General features: G+C 45.6%; 1 long non-coding RNA gene across 4 annotated transcripts in view; it reads left to right on the top strand.

Moving 5' to 3' along the window:
• LOC138566311 (uncharacterized) overlaps nt 1–17,150 on the top strand; it is a 91,414-nt gene that overhangs the window by 20,920 nt on the left and 53,344 nt on the right. For 2 of the 4 annotated variants that reach the window (XR_011301903.1, XR_011301901.1), the window contains exons 4-5: nt 2,469–2,576; nt 4,420–4,504. This is a non-coding gene — a long non-coding RNA (uncharacterized lncRNA). Of the gene's footprint in view, nt 1–2,468; nt 2,577–2,749; nt 3,930–4,419; nt 4,505–17,150 lie in introns of those variants that run through there. The other 2 variants (XR_011301902.1, XR_011301900.1) reach the window with 2 other exon arrangements.

The following is a 17,150-nucleotide window of genomic DNA, read 5'->3' as shown; positions in this document are numbered from 1 at the left end:
CAATGACCTAAGTGAAGGAGGCACAGATGGGCTCTTCCTTACAGAAACCTGGCTATCGGACAACTATAAAGCCATCGCGAATGAAGCAATATCCGACAATTATAAATTAATACACGCCAACAAAGAAAACCGAAGAGGAGGTGGAATCTCAATTATACACAAAAAACATGCCTGAGCATCTCGAATCATCACAACCAACGCGGAAGACTATGAATCCCTCCTAATCAAGATAGAACTCAATGACCAATCCAACATAGTATTCCTACTGATCTACAGACCATCTTCTTGCAACCCCAACTTTGCAACAAAACTAGCAGACGAGGCTGCCATGCTATCAAGCCACCATGACAAGCTATGTAAAAGAGATTCCACCAATACAAAACATAAATACAACAGAAGAGACACTCAACAATTGGATCACCAAGGCCATTGATCAATTAGCACCCACTAAAACATTCAAAGCAACACCAAATAAACTGGCACAAATGGTTCACATAAGAACTGAAAAAACACCAAAAAAACAACCGCACAATGGAGAGAACAATACACCAGACAAGACAAAATAAAATACCATAGACAACTCAAACTATACAAAGCAAGTCCTCAAAAAATAAATAAATAAAAATACTACTACGCCACAAGAATCAACAAACAATTCACAGAAAGAACTCCATCACCCCTACACAAACACTTTATGAAAGTCACTTACACCAGAGCAGGGTCTGTGTAGTAGCTGCACAGCAGTTACCGCTTCTGCGAGCATTATGTGGCACAGGTATATAATATCATATAGTAACTTACACCAGAGCAGGGTCTGTGTAGCAGCTGCAAAGCAGTTACTGTCTCTGCAAGCATTCACCGGCGCAGGTATGTATGTATGTATATAACTTACAGCAGAGGAGGGTCTGTGTAGTAGCTACACAGCAGTTACTGCGTCTGCAAGCATTATCCGGATTTATATAGTCACTTACAACAGAGCAGGGTAGTAGCTGCACAGCAGTTACTGCGTTTACGAGCATTATCCAGCACAGGTATATATATATATAAATATATATATATATACACACATATATATTTTATATAGTCACTTACACCAGAGCAGGGTCTGTGTAGTATCTGCACAGCAGTTACTGGCTCTGCTAGCATTGCAGAGCCTGAACCGCACTGTAAATGAGTTTAGGAGCAGCTACTGTGATTATGCCAATAACAGGCTGCCCCGTGCAATTTCAAAACCAGATGTTTAGACAATGACGTACTTACAATATTTAATTTCAACAAGTGATGAGTACAATACAAGGAATTACAGTTTCAACGTGCATTCCTAGAGGTTGCAAAAGGGCTCCACTTAGGCTGAGAACGTCTAAGTTAGCGGATGCTAAAAGAAATGCATATAAAATTCCCTGCAAGATCTGGATCGCATGCACTTACCTGATGCTGCCTGGAAACTGGACATGAGCGTTTTGTAAAGGGTAATGTCTATTTCCCATTCAAGAAACTGACAATAGCAAGGACCGCCTCCACTTCATCACGTGGGCTGCTCTGCATTACGTGTGTTTCAACGTCCGCTTCATCACGTGTGCTGCACTGCATCACATGGGCTTGAACGTCCGTTTCATCACGTGGGCTGCTCTGCATCACGTGGGCTTCAGCGTTCAGGTCTTCATCAATTTTGCACGAGCTGGAAGACAAGGCGTTTGATTCCTCCTTTACAAAGCACTTTTCGTATAGTTGGTTGTTATTTGGTTCCTGGTAAGTCTTGAAGTTTTCTTTTGCTGATTGTTACTTTAATGCAAAGCGGCAATATTGGGATTGGGTTATTTCTGTGTATTTTGGTGGTTTATAATGTGCATCAGGGGTGAGATTTACTCAAAATACAGGCGGATTCCGGATTTTTTTCTCCGTTATTTCAGTGTATTTTTGGGATATGTAACGTGCAACACAGGGATATGGCAATATGGAGGGATATGTATTGTGGGGCTTTGTAATGTGCATTGGTTGAGATTTACTTAAAGTACAGGTGGATTCAGTTCGTTTTGGGGTTTTCTCACGCAGATGTGCGACTCGTGTTTTATGGAGTGGGGATGGGCACAGTGCGCTCCTCCTTTCCCTATGGGACTTCCACTGTAACAGCGAACAGTTCTCCTCTCTGCTGGAGGGGGACGGAGGGGGTTGGAGGATTTGGTATGTGCAGCAGATGGGGATATGTGTCTTATGCAGACAGACGCATATGGGTATGAATTTCTAGCATAACTATACAGTTATTTATTTTTCCTGCATGGGGGGCGATTTGGCATTCCCCCTGGGAGGGGATTTTTCATTTACCCCTTAGCGATGTGTGGAAGAGAAGGTTAAACGGAGGCTTTGTATTGCTTTCATTATCAATCGCACATTTAAAATCCCTACGAGACCTGATAGCATTGTGTGTTTTGTTTTAAAGTTTGCCAATACTTTCTGAAATATCTTTACAGGTTAATGACGTATATCTGTTACGTTGTTGTGACGTTTTCACATGGGACGTCTACGTGTTTAGGAAGAGGATTACGGAGGAAGGAGCACTCCACGCCGTCCATGGGCAGGTATTTATATTTTTTTGCATGTTATTCATCTTGGAGAAGTGCCAGGTATGTTTGATAATAGTAATATTTTTATTTATATTGTGCTCATACACAGGTGTTTCAGAGTGCAGCAAGGGAGGGGAATGGGGAAGAACAATACACTGATGGGTTTATTTTTCCTATTTTGATTTTAGTTGCGCCAACAGCGGATCTTTGTGTGTCTTCTTGGCTGGTATCCCCATCCTCTGCTCCACCAACCCCCAAACAGAAGTGGTTTATGGAGGTGCCGCACACACTGAGAGAACTCCAAGGCAGATTCGCCTGCCAACTGCAAGTCGGGTTGTACCGCCATCTTCACCCTTGTCCAGTGGTGGAAATTGAAAAAACGTGGTGGAGGGTCCCACAAGGGCCGGGGTGGGGGCGGAGTTGAAGGGCGGTGCCCAAAGAGGTGGGGTTTGGGGGGGTGGAGCTGGCAGTTGACCTCCGATCAAACGAAATGTCCTAAATAATAGTTTGAAACTGTGCAATTTCTTTCATGCTGCTGATTTTCCAAATTATATATCAATTCCACTTTAAACCACTTCCCTGGCACTGTCGATGAGTTACTTCACCATGCGAATAATGGTTTTGACCAGTGTTGCTGAGTAAATATTCTTTAAAATGCACAATTTGCATCCCATTTTATAAACCCCCCCCCAGTCTTGTATGATATCCAGCTCCCCCACAGCAGATTGCTGGGCTCTCCAGCAATCTGCTGTGGGTTAGCCAGATACCGTACAACACTGGCCGACCCCTCCCCACCCCCACTTCGGCTGTCCCTCTGCCCCGGCACCCCTCTGGTCCATGGGACAGTGCTGACCGGGTCTGAGATCCGGCATCAGATGTCTGGCTGCATCTCGGGACCCGGCCTGCCTCAGCCACGACCAGGCTTTATCAAGCCCCCAGCTTTGCAGAGGAAAACTTGGGGCTCGGTGACCTAATCTAAGCAGTGCTCCTTTCCCCAGCCGTCGCTCGCACATTTTCCTGCTCTGTTTGCTCATCCCGTTTGTTTTTTCTGACCTGAAAGGGATACCACGGAAATCAATGGGCCATGAACATCACTGTGGCGGGGAGGGGTGTGGTCACTGTTGAAAGCAGGCAATCTACATGCTGGACACATTATTGCTCAAATGTGCGTTTTACACATTCAAAGGAAAAAAGTAATTTCCAAGCTCAAAAATGCTGCTGAAACTTGCGTTCACTAGTTTTCTTTGAGATGTGTTTTATTTTTTTAAATTATTTTTTTTCCCCCAGAGCACCACACCAATACAATTTGTGTGCCCCTTGTGTTTTATCATAGGTTATATTCATAAAGATGTTATGTTTACAAATAAATGCTTCTATTGTGCTGACAGCAGTTATTAGGAAATTAAACTGGGTTCATGGGTGCCAAACGGAGGCAGAAATACCCCAACCCATCCCTTGGACAGCAAAGTCCCCAGCAGCGCAGCAATGGCACCATATAAAATCCTGACATCTGTATTAGGACTATCCGAGGGTGAGAATGTGGTTTTTTTTGTTTTTGCTTTTTTTTGCTGTGGGTGATGGTGGGGTAATTTTAAAGGTATGGTAGGAGTCACAATCGGGGATTTCAAACCTATTTTTGAGGCTGTTCCTTTCTCATGTCAACTTTGGGGCGGTACTGAATGTTCACGTTTCATGTGGGAGTTGCATTTACAGTGCACTGTGTACTCTCTCCTGGTTTCCCAGCGTTACGTCCTGCTTACTAGCTGATGCCTAACACCCAAGAGCTGGTTTTAACCCCTGCTAATTTTTGAAGCCTAAGGTAAACCCATGTATCCTTGATTAACTTTTTTGATTGCAGTAGCATCGCTCCAAGCGTCGGTGTGTCAACCTTAACCACCTGCAAGAAAAATCCAGTGAAGCACTTGACCCAATCACGCAGGCAAGTAAGGATTTCTTCTCCCTCTGTAATATTGGTTGAGTAGAACTGCTGAAGGTTATTATCAGCCCTTTGCAATGTGCATCCAGGTGTGGTTTTCGCCGCCCTGTGGCCTAGTCCAGGACTACCCTTCAACAACACAAAATTCAAGCTAGAACTTCACAATCTGAACAGGGAGTCTTCTGAGACTTGTATCAATGTGGTGTTTTTTTAAATCCAAGCTGCATTTCTGACCCATTTCTGCTGAGTTTGTTTTTCCCCCAAGCCTTTTCACGTGGTTGATTTTAAATCTTATGTGGTGTTTGTCAATTTAAATCTTTTAAAGCATTTTTTATTTTTGAAAACTTTAAATGGTTTAAAAAAATATGACAATTTTGTGGGGGGGTTTGCTATGTTTTCAGAGACAGGCTCTTTCTTTAGATGGACCATTGGTACTAAGTGAAAAGATCTTTTTCACTGTACCGATTGGGCGGGGGTGTCGATTTAGAAAGACCGCTCTGTGACCGCTCAGAGCGGTCTTGTAAATCGAACGATCATACTTGCCAATCCCCTGCCGCACAAGAGTGTCCCCAGGCGCTGTGAGACCCAACAGAATCTGTTTTGGACTGTGTGTGCGCATGTGGGTAAAATGCGTGTGTTGTGGGAGGGAAATTAACGAGTTAATGAGCGGGAGGGGAAGGAGTGGGGGCAGTATGTGAATTCCGCACTCTAAAGTCAATACAAAAACGGCCGGTAAAAAATCTGTCTTTTTTTGTGTTCAGCCTTTAAAATGCATAAATAACACATGGAACTAGATAGTTTCCTAGTGCCCAAAGATGGTAGGAATCTCAAATGAAAAGCGGAAGGAGAGGTGGAAACGGACACGAGAAATGCAAAAACACGGAAATATGTCTTTTTTGGGTTCACATGGATCGCAGTTGCTGACAGCTGCAGTGTGCATGTGGAAACAAAACCTTAGAAAAAAAAGACCACGGATTTGTTTATATGGCAGCTACAAGGCATACACAAGCAGAAGACACTGTTAAAACGTGGCCTCAGTACCTGCAAATGCTTTGGAAGTTTCTTGACACATTATCTGGGGGGGAAAAAGCCCTTTACAGATGCTGAGAGTAATTCTGCCAACAATTCTCACTGTCAACAGGTAATGTAATGCTTAGTGACGGTGCAGCTGAGAAATGCAAAAGTATCTTGGTCTGACGCCACAATTTTCTGCCACATCACTGACCTGTCCTCTTCTATCAGGACAGAATTGATAACGTGCTTGAAATATTTGTCATGATGCCCGCTCCCGGAGAGCCGGTTCAAGCCCTGCGTTCCCGAAAGCGGACATCCAGTCCCCAAGGAAGGACCCAGCAACCCCATATAGGGGCCCTTTGGACAGTGTCCTGGCGCCATAGGCGCCAGGTTCATTATGGGAGTGCTTGGGTGCACTTACCTGATGCAGACCATGCTGCAGGATCCCGGCCTCCTTGAGGCCTGAAAGGAACTACTTTACCTGTGGGACTAATTTACCATCCGGGCGTGGTCGGGGAGGGATACATACCTGATTGGAGGAAGGATACATACCTGGAACTTCTTCCAAGGCTATTTAAACCCCACCCGAACAGCCACACGTGCTTCGCGTTCTGCATCTAACAGCTGGACGCTCACCGTGTCTGCTCCTGCATCCTGACTTCTGCCACGCCTGCCAGCATCCTGGATCACCTGCAAAGGAAGAGAAGAAGAGAACAGAAGAAGGAAAAGTCCTTACCTGCTAAAATCCGCATCCCGGAGACATCTCGCCGACAATCCTGAAAAGGAAGACTTTTATTTAAAAGCTCATCGCGTCGATCGCTGCAGCGCCACTTTCCACTCACCTTTTCAGGGCGCCTCCATATTCAGCAGAGATCATCCGGATTCGCAGTCACGCCCCAGCGCCTAGGGAGAAAAAGACCAGAACAAAAGGTGAGAGAGAGAGAAGGGAATAAGGAAAGCTAAATCTCCATGTTAAGACTTACCAGTTGATTCATTCCCTCTTCATTTCGGGTCCGCGCCGCATGCTGGCGTTTCCGGACCCCGGCCCCTAAGGGGAAAAAGAGACATCAGCGTTAATGAGCGAATGAAAAGACATTACCAAAAAACGCTCATTAAAGACTTATCTGATTTCTACAAGGATTTCACCTCTCATCTCGGGTCGGTGCCTGTTCCCCGGCATTCCGTACCCCGGCCCCTATGGGGAAAAAGACACTAGCATTAGTACATTAATGCATGGACACAAGGGGAACTTCTTATCAAAAAACTTACCTGGAAGCCAAGCAAGTTTGGTTCTCACCAATCCGAAAATCCAGTGAAGTAACTGGATACCAACGCGCCCCTGCATCAGAAGCAGGATGGAGAGCTCGTCCTTCCAGACCCTAAGAAGGTTACTTCTGCGAGCCAGACAAGCCAGATTTGGGGGCCCGGTCCAGTCCGTCTTCCGAACCCTGCGCATCACCTTAGAAGAGGTCACAGCAGCGCGAACCAGGCCAGCGCCTCCGTGGGAGTCAGGTGAGCGTTACAGAACGCGAAGCCTTCCTACAAATTCCCACCCAGGCGCTATGGAAAGTTCTGAGACTGATCAGTTGGCCCAATTACTGGGGGAATTACGGGCCGAAGTACATGCCGCTCGTCAAGAGACTAATGCCCTCAGGAGGGAATTAATAATATCAAAGGAAAGAACTGATGACCTGGCCAGACAGCTTTTGCAAGGTCAAGCTGGGCAAACTCCTCTACCCGGTTCCGGAGGGAACCCCGCTCCTGTGGTTTCCAGTAACCCTGTGCAGATTAATCTACCTGGAAACATGCCGCTGGCCCCACCCGAACGCTTTGCAGGGGACCCCAAACGATTCGCCGTATTCATGAATCAGTGTCATTTGCACTTCCTATGCAGACCTGGGGCCTTCCCAAATGATCAGACCAAGGTAGCCTTTGTATTGTCTTATCTCAGCGGCTGCGCTGCCGATTGGTCAGTTCCACTGGTTACTCAAGATGACCCGATTCTCTGTGATTTTCAAAGGTTTCAAGCAAGCATGGAAAGGTTATTTGCTCGACACTCTCAGGGGCAGGCTCTGGATGACTAACTTCTATCCCTGCGACAGGGCAATCGGGACCTCCTAGCCTATATTGCAACCTTTAATAGACTAATTGTGGAAACGGGATGGCCAGAGGATAAAAGAGTCACGTTGTTTTATCGAGGCCTACGCGGAGAACTTAAAGATGCCTTGGCCCAAGTTGTAAATCCCCCCCCAAGAACGCACAGAGTATATAGACTTAGTGGTCCAATTGGATCACAGACTTCAAAACAGATCGGTCCAGGTTTGAGACCCGGGTGTTGGTCAAGACCCATGCTAATCCCAAGGGAGTTGATGTCTCTGAGCCTATGCAAATTGGAGGGGTTAAAGGACCCTTAACTCAAAAGGAACGTGAAAGGAGGCGGCAGTTAAAATGATGTCTTTATTGTGGGAATTCTGGACACTTTCTACGAGATTGCCTGGCAAAACCGCCCGGAAAGGCGGTAGGAGCTGCTGATAAAAACCATGAAGACTCTGTTTCGGGAAACGACTCCGCCCGACAAGTGTAGGGGTCCGCTTGCCGAGCTTGAAAACTAACTCTCAGACCTCGCATTTCATTGTGCCAATGGTTCTCGCAGATCCAGAACAGCCTAAGCGGTTGCATGCAATAAAGGCATACATCGATAGTGGGGCTATTGGAAACTATGTGGATCGTGAATTGGTCTCTAGGATTAACCTCCCTCTCCGTCCTAAAACCAGCAAAGATGTCATCACCACAGTCGATGGAACTGAAATTGCCTCTGGACCGGTAACACATTCCACTACTGAGGTGACTCTTATTGGTCCCGACGGCCATCGGGAGGGTGTTGTTTGATGTAATCAAGGCTCCACAGTTTCAGGTTATTCTTGGAATCCCTTGGTTAGAGACACATAATCCTCGAATTGATTGGCGAGCTAAGAGAATAACCTTCCCGGATTGTACACAAACCTGCTACCCAGAAAACCTGAAGATTAATCTAGCATCTGTAACCTCTGCCTCCATGCAACTACCTCCGAATACCAAGACTTTCAGGACGTCTTCCAAAAGGAACAGGCCAACACGTTACCTCCTCACAGATCGTACGATTGCCAAATCGATCTGGTGCCCGGTGCACAACCCCCTTGTAACAGGATTTTATGCCCTTACCAAACCTGAGAATCTGCATTTGAGACAATATTTGGATCAATACCTAGCTAATGGTTTTATTCGCCCGTCAAAGTCCCCGGCATCCTCGGCTTTGTTCTTCGTGCCCAAAAAAGAAGGCGACCTTAGGACTTGTATCGATTACCGCGCATTGAACCAGATAACGGTTAAAAAACGTTATCCTCTGCCTCTGATCCCTGAACTCCTTGACCAGGCGAAGGACGCTTGCATATACACCAAGTTAGATCTCCGGGGGGCTTATCATCTGGTACGAGTTAAAGAAGGCGACGAATGGAAAACTGCCTTCCGTACTAAATACAGATTATTCGAGTACCAGGTGATGCCTTTCGGATTGTGTAACGCGCCGGCTGCCTTCCAATACTTCATGAATGATGTCCTTCGGGAACTCATCGATGTTTGTGTTGTCGTATATATCGATGACATTCTGGTGTACTCCTCTTCGGAATCTGATCACAGAAAACACGTCAGGGCAGTACTTGAAAAACTGCGCCAACACAAACTATTTGCTAAATTGGAGAAATGTGTTTTCCATACCACAGAAGTCGAGTTACTAGGTTTCATCCTGACACCCAAAGGAGTCCGAATGGACTCAAGAAAAGTGGATGCCATCCTCAAATGGCCATCACCTAGCTCTGTAAAAGGGGTTCAAAGCATGCTCGGCTTTGCCAATTTCTATCGCAGGTTTATCCTGGAATTTTCACGCGTGGTACAACCCATTACTGCACTCTTGAGGAAAAATAAACGTTTTGAATGGTCTGAAAAAGCCGAGCAGGCCTTTCAGGATTTAAAAGCTAAGTTTACCTCCGCACCTATATTGAAACACCCGCGTCCAGATCTCCCTTATGTCGTCGAGACTGACGCATCCAGCCTAGCCATGGGAGCTGTCCTATCCCAAAGAGATCCCGAAACCAACCAACTGCATCCCGTAGCATTTTGGTCCAGAATATTCTTGGCACCCGAGGTTAATTATGCAATCAAGGACAAAGAACTGTTAGCCATTAAGTCCGCTTTTAAAGCCTGGCGGCATTATCTACTTGGAGCTCGACATACCATCACAGTGATCACTGATCACCGGAATTTACAGTATTTGAAAACCGCCAAGGCTCAGTCATCACGGCAGCTCCGATGGGCTTTGTTTTTCACTGAATTTGATTTCGTGATTACTTATCGACCTGGCTGCAAGAATGGCAAAGCAGACGCCTTATCCCGAATTGGAATGGGAGAATCTGATGCAAACTCAGAACCAGTACCGATAATTCCCGAACAGAGGATTCTAGGTAGGACTTCGTTACAGACACTTGAAGACATTCAAGCCAGAGTGAAACAACTCCTGGACCCTACAACCTTGCAGGATTGGATACAAAAGGGATCAGACTTTACCATAGATAATGGTTTACCTTATTTCCAAGGACGCTTATTCCTGCCGCATAAGGAATTACACAAACTAGTTATTTCCGGTTATCATGATACATTAATAGAGGGACACCCCGGTATTGCCAAGACAGAGGAAAAGGTGAAACGACAATTTTGGTGGCCCTCTTGGCGAAAAGATGTTAAATCTTTTGTGATGTCCTGTGGTGTTTGCGCCCAAAATAAAAGTCAAAAGAAAAGACCAGCCGGTCTCCTTCAACCTCTGGACATACCGCCAGCACCCTGGCACACCCTATCAATGGATTTTATTACGGACCTGCCTCCTTGTTCGGGGTACAATACTGTTCTGGTAATTGTGGATTTGTTTTCCAAAATGGCACACTTTATTCCTTTGAAAGGTTTACCTTCAGCTTCTGTCCTAGCCAAAGAATTCCTCGAAAATATTGTTCGGCTACATGGATTCCCATCTATACTAATCTCTGACCCCGGGGAAGCCAATTCATTTCCCACTTCTGGCGCAAATGTTGTCAAATGGCGCAGATCGACGTAAGATTATCGACCAGTCATCACCCTCAGACCGATGGTCAGACCGAGAGGACAAATCAGACCCTTGAGCAGTACTTACGGTGTATGTTACAGCAATCTGAAAGCAACTGAAAAGACATTCTTTGGATAGCCGAATACGCATATAATAATTCGGTACACTCTGGAACGGGCCACAGTCCTTTTTATACTTTGTTTGGGCATCACCCTCGAACCTCAAACCTTGACTCACCTCAGAACCTCGGAATGCCTGCAGTAGAACATCTGCATTCTACAATTACCCAAGCCTTCAAAGAGGCAACTACGCATTTACAACAAGCCAAGAGAAAATACAAGGAGAATGCTGATCTACATCGGAGTGAAGCACCTCTGTATCAGATTGGGGATCAAGTGTGGTTAGCTACCAGACATTTACCACTCAAAGGGCCTCGAACTTTTAACCCAAAATATCTGGGACCTTATTCTATTACGGCAATAATTAACCCAGTGGCTGTTAAACTTGATTTACCAGCTAGTATGCAAATTCACCCTGTTTTTCATGTGTCACTTCTGTAACCAGTGGTACCCGGAACCCGACTACTCAAACCTCCAGAACCTATTCTAATAGATGGGGAGCCCGAATTCGAAAGTGAAGAACATTTTAGACTCAAAAATGTTTAGGTCAAAACTGTTCTACCTAATTGATTGGAAGGGGTACGGACCTCAGGAGAGTTCGTGGGAACCCAGCGACCATGTGCATGCACCTCGATTAGTCAGGAAATTCCACTGACTCTTCCCAGACAAACCAAAACCCCCGGAGGGAACAACCTTGGGAGGGGCCTTGGGGGGAGTGCTGTCATGATGCCCGCTCCCGGGGAGCCGGTTCAAGCCCTGCGTCCCCGAAAGCGGACATCCAGTCCCCAAGGAAGGACCCAGCAACCCCATATAGGGGCCCTTTGGACAGTGTCATGGCGCCAGGCTCATTATGGGAGTGCTTGGGTGTACTTACCTGATGCAGACCATGCTGCAGGATCCCGGCCTCCTTGAGGCCTGAAAGGAACTACTTTACCTGTGGGACTAATTTACCATCCGGGCGTGGTCGGGGAGGGATACATACCTGATTGGAGGAAGGATACATACCTGGAACTTCTTCCAAGGCTATTTAAACCCCACCCGAACAGCCACACGTGCTCCGCGTTGTTCTGCATCTAGCAGCTGGACGCTCACCGTGTCTGCTCCAGCATCCTGACTTCTGCCACACCTGCCAGCATCCTGGATCACCTGCAAAGGAAGAGAAGAAGAGAACAGAAGAGGGAAAAGTCCTTACCTGCTAAACCCGCATCCCGGAGACATCTCGCCGACAATCCTGAAAAGGAAGACTTTTATTTAAAAGCTCATCGCGTCGATCGCTGCAGCGCCGCATTCCACTCACCTTTTCAGGGCGCCTCCATGTTCAGCAGCTATCATCCGGATTCGCAGTCACGCCCCAGCGCCTAGGGAGAAAAAGACCAGAACAAAAGGTGAGAGAGAGAAGGGAATAAGGAAAGCTAAATCTCCATGTTAAGACTTACCAGTTGATTCATTCCCTCGGGTCCGCGCCGCATGCTGGCGTTTCCGGACCGCGGCCCCTAAGGGGAAAAAGAGACATCAGCGTTAATGAGCGAATGAAAAGACATTACCAAAAAACGCTCATTAAAGACTTACCTGATTTCTACAAGGATTTCTCATCTCGGGTCGGTGCCTGTTCCCCGGCATTCCGTACCCCGGCCCCTATGGGAAAAAAGACACTAGCATTAGTACATCAATGCATGGACACAAGGGGAACCTCTTATCAAAAAACTTACCTGAAGCCAAGCAAGTTTGGTTCTCACCAATCCGAAAATCCAGTGAAGTAACTGGATACCACCGCGCCCCTGCATCAGAAGCAGGATGGAGAGCTCGTCCTTCCAGACCCTAAGAAGGATACTTCTGCGAGACAGACAAGCCAGATTTGGGGGCCCGGTCCAGTCCGTCTTCCGAACCCTGCGCGTCACCTTAGAAGAGGTCACAGCAGCGCGAACCAGCCCAGCGCCTCCGTGGGAGTCAGATGAGCGTTACAATATTGGAGAAATATTTTGTAAACCAATTCAGGGCAGAGCAACTGCATCTATAGTCACTGACATTGTTAACTACTTCCTACTGCCTAATGTGGGAGGCGTGTGTTGGTATTTGCTTGGGTGGTGCTCCTTCAATGTCTGGTGCTAGAACTGGGATAAAAGCAAAAGTGTTGATAGTAGCTCCACATATATTGTGGACACACACACTGCGTGATCCCCCGGAAGATTTGCCTGTGCGCAATATGGGGAATGGACTCTCAGAGGTGCGGATTTCTTTTGTAAAGATTGTGCATTTTATTAAGATGCACCGCACAAGAGCCCATCTGTTTGCCACATTATGTGCTGAAATGGGAGCTGCACATGATGCTATGTTTCACACGGAGGTCAGGTTGCTCTCCAGGAGGAAAGGTTAAAATTGTGTTTAGGAACTCTGGAACATAGTGAGATGCTTTCTCCTGGGTTTAGACCAGACGAAAGAAGAGCCTCTGTGTGATTCACACTGGTTTGTACTGTTAGCTTACTATGGCAACCTCTTTGAAACGCTACATTTTCTAAACATCTCCCTGCCAGGCATAGAAAAGAAACAATATCATTGGCTATGAACGCAAAAATGTCAGCATTTAAGAAGAAGTTGGAGCTTTGGAGGAGAAGGGTTAATGTCTGCATTCTCATGCGTTTCATTATTCGCAGATGCTCTTGAGGAGGTGGAGTATGATCTTTTCATGTGTTGCTGAACTAATGGGAAACCATCTCAGAACCACTCTCAAAATTACTTTCCAGAGGATAATTGTAGCATCAATGACTTAGTGTTTCAGCCTTTCCTATCGGACATAGGGGCCCGCCCACCTCCCAATACACCTCCAGGAACTAATGGAACTTCAAAGTGACCGCCTACTGGAGAGTTAATTCAACAAATTTACCTTGTGTGGATTTTGGCAGAATGCAGTTTCCTCCTTTTATCCAAATGCAGTCAGTGTACTGTTACCTTTCAGCACCTCGTACCTTTGGCAAGATTGGATTTTCAACTTTTTGCAGCCCTAAGACTAAATATCGGTCGACGCTGGAAGAAAACCCGTGGTTGGCTATTGCAAAAATTGAACCCAATAGTGATGGCTGGCTGCTGAAAGGCAGGCCCACCCTTCACACTAGCTCTCCAGTATGCCACTGCCCAACTTGCAAGTGACTGCATTGATAGTAATCAAGTTTTTGTATTTAAGTATATCCTACGTTACTGTAGGAAATAGTCTTACTAATAAACTACGTTTAGTCGTGTCCCTTGTAGCAAAAAATTCAGAATGCTGTGTTTACAAATATTTCCCCACTAATTAATTAGAGTTATTGCAAGCAATGATTTTGAAAGAATGTTGTTTTGCACCATTCTACACCAGATAAACATTTTGGAATCCATGTGGATAGTGGGGCCCAAGCCAGGTACCTTTTTCTTAGGGAGGCCTTGGGGGGGTGGGGGGGGTGATCAAACAAGTTTGAAGACCACTGCCAGTAGAGTAACTATCTTGTTATCAAGAAAATGTTGTGTTTTTAACCTAATTGCTATCGTGCTGGTACTGCTATATTTTAACATATATTTTTATTGCTAGCTTGGATGAGCACTTCTCCTCCCTGGTCCCTAGGGGACAGTGCACGTGTTGGCTTAAACGGCAGAAGCTTAATGTACTAAACAAACTTTTTCAAACTACCTGGTTGGTTTAAAGTGATCCATTATCCACGTGCTTGCTGTGCCCTTGTGTGCGACGTTGCTATGTGTCCGGTACGGTGCATATACAACTTGTACACATGACCGCCCCTTCAGTGGGTAGGAGCAAAATCATTCCGGTGCTTTACTGTGAAGGAAAGATTTGCACGGACCAAGCGATACTCAAGATTTGACTCTTGTCGTCTGCTTAAGAACATTGCAGTGTCGCATAACCCCTGTGAGACTGTGTCTCTTGTATATAGAGGGCACAATGCTTGTAATTTTCAATAAGTTGCACAAACGGCTGCATGCCAGTGCACAGACAACCGCTGGCATAGATTTCCCTTGTGTGGGGATTGTTGATGTGTGGTGTGTGGGGAAGCGTGTGTGACTTTCACAGCATCTTTAATATTGCTTAATTCTGAAGCAGGGTGCCAAGTGGCAATGTTTTGTTTGGCTAGCATGAAGGCTGGCTAAGTTTTGATGTGTGGCAGACTGTTTGAGCCGCTTTTTGGTACATGGTGTGCTGCACACACCGCCAGGTGTAGTCTCAGGCTGGGGATGGTTGAAATGCCCTGATGAATGAGTTCTTTGATTCCTGCCTTCCTCCTTCTGGTGGCACAGGGTGCTTTGGGCTTAGATTTGCTGTTGTGATTCTGCACACAGAGAATGGTTGTAAATATTGGCCATCCAAGCTCTCATGAAGAAGGGAGGGGAAAAAGACTCCTCTAACCAACAGTGGACAGATGCCCCCATCTATTTCTTTCTCTTAACAATGCTTGCAACCTGATAATTGCTTTCACTTAAGCCATCGAACAACAGCCAACAAAAAAAAGAGGCATCCATTAATTGTCCAGCAACTGAATTTGCATTAAAGGAGAGTCTCAACAGCCCTGCCCCCACCCCCTGTTTCAAGCTGGGGAAGATTGTTGAGATTTGTGTAATGTGAAAAGTGTACAGGGAAGGTACTCTGAAGTTCAATGCACCCCTAAAGAGGTTCTGTAAAGCTGCCCAAAGCACCCCTAAAGAGGTTCTGTAAAGCTGCCCCCATAAAAAGCAAACTGTCTGGCATTTAAAGACTCATTTATGCTTTTGAATATTATTTTTTCACTGCTGGAAGTTACGGATGCTATACCCGCGAGGCAGAGCTTTTTACGCCATTCATTTTAAAGGGCACCTAGATGGCTTGTTCACCCCCGTTTTCCATTGCCTTTTCGGTTCACTTGGCTAGCTGTGCCAGCCTTTATGCGCAGGGGACCGTGTTCTAATTCCCCTCATGTCTCATGCTCTACTCCATCTACGTTTAGTTTGTTCTACACTTTGGGGAAATCACTACATGATTTAATATATACAAATGTAAGTTTCAGGGACTCTGGATTACTGCATGTTCTAGTTATACTTATGTCACATTCTCTATATAGGTTGACGAGGTTCCAGGAGTGATTTTATTGCCCATGCAATGCGCTTTCTTTGTTTTTTTCCAACCACTTGACCTCAGCAGTTAATTGATTGAAGATAGTTTGCCTGTAAACTTTATTGAATGCTTGCTAAGGATAGTGATCCCTGTCGTTAATTTTGAAAATTGTTTTTTTGATAATTGTTTATGATGATCTGGGGTGAATGCTTTTTTGGTTTTTCTTTTTATCTAATGATGGGACCAGTTCATTCTTGTTAGATGATGTTGAGCTATTTTCTTGCTTGTATGGATTTTTCAGCAGCCTTGTGTATCAGGACTGGCGCGGTAGCGGGAGTTTTCTGACCTGGGCATGAAAGGAGTGCTGTGAATAGCTGTGCTCTTTGAAAGTGGGTGGTCACTTTATTCCCTTAAGGCAGTGGTGTTGAAGCCTTTTTATGCTGAGCCCCCCCTGAGTAAAATAATTTCTGCCCCCTGCCACTTATATTTTCTAAGTCACCATAATCCTTCAAGCCCCCCACCAACTGGCATCCTTTGGGCCCCCCAGTTTGAAGGCCTCTGCCATAAAACGCCCCAGCTGTTCAGCATACAGACGCCCCCTTTTCGTGGCCGGGTGACTTCTTCCCAGTTCCACACAATGACTGTTATTCGGATCAGGCTGATTGCTTTCAAACCGTTGCCAAGAAGTGGAGGTTAAATGCTCCTACTGGCTGCCCCTCTCTGGCTTTAATGCTGTTGCTGCTCCAATGCCCCCACAATGTTCCACACAAATAGTCCTGTTAGCAATCCCACTAAGTCAATGCCTTTGTCTGGGATGCCCAAAGGAAGCCCTTATTTATATATTTTTATGACAAGTTATAATCTGGATGATGAACCCTTGTTTAACGCCCCTCTCTTTGAATCCCCCTGACCTCACTGAGCCAAGAAGTAGGTTTGTTTTGCAATTTAAATGATTTATTGGAAAAATTAAACTATATATATATATATATATCACTCTTTTATAATTAATATTTGATATCACACTTAAGAATATGACAGTGATCAACACTGGGTGATGTTACACTAGCACACTGATTTAATTACTTAAGAGTTAGTATAGGGAGGAAAAGAGTTAGTATAGGGAGGAAAAGGTAACTGAGAATGCTTTTATGTTATCAAGGAAAAACAATGATGGAAAGAATGCAGTACAGAAATAACTGATAGGGTTTCACAAGAGATAATATGTTCACTTTTCCCCTGGTGGCAATTCACTCCCCCCTCTCCCCCTCCTATGCAATAGAAGATGGAAGAGAGAATACACAGTTCTCAGGAATACAATCAAATG

This window comes from Ambystoma mexicanum, chromosome 2p, assembly GCF_040938575.1.
Source record: "Ambystoma mexicanum isolate Mex_15411 chromosome 2p, UKY_AmexF1_1, whole genome shotgun sequence".
NCBI lineage: Eukaryota > Metazoa > Chordata > Amphibia > Caudata > Ambystomatidae > Ambystoma > Ambystoma mexicanum.
The sequence above is the reverse complement of the archived record's forward strand: the minus strand, read 5'-3'. Positions and strand labels throughout refer to the sequence as shown.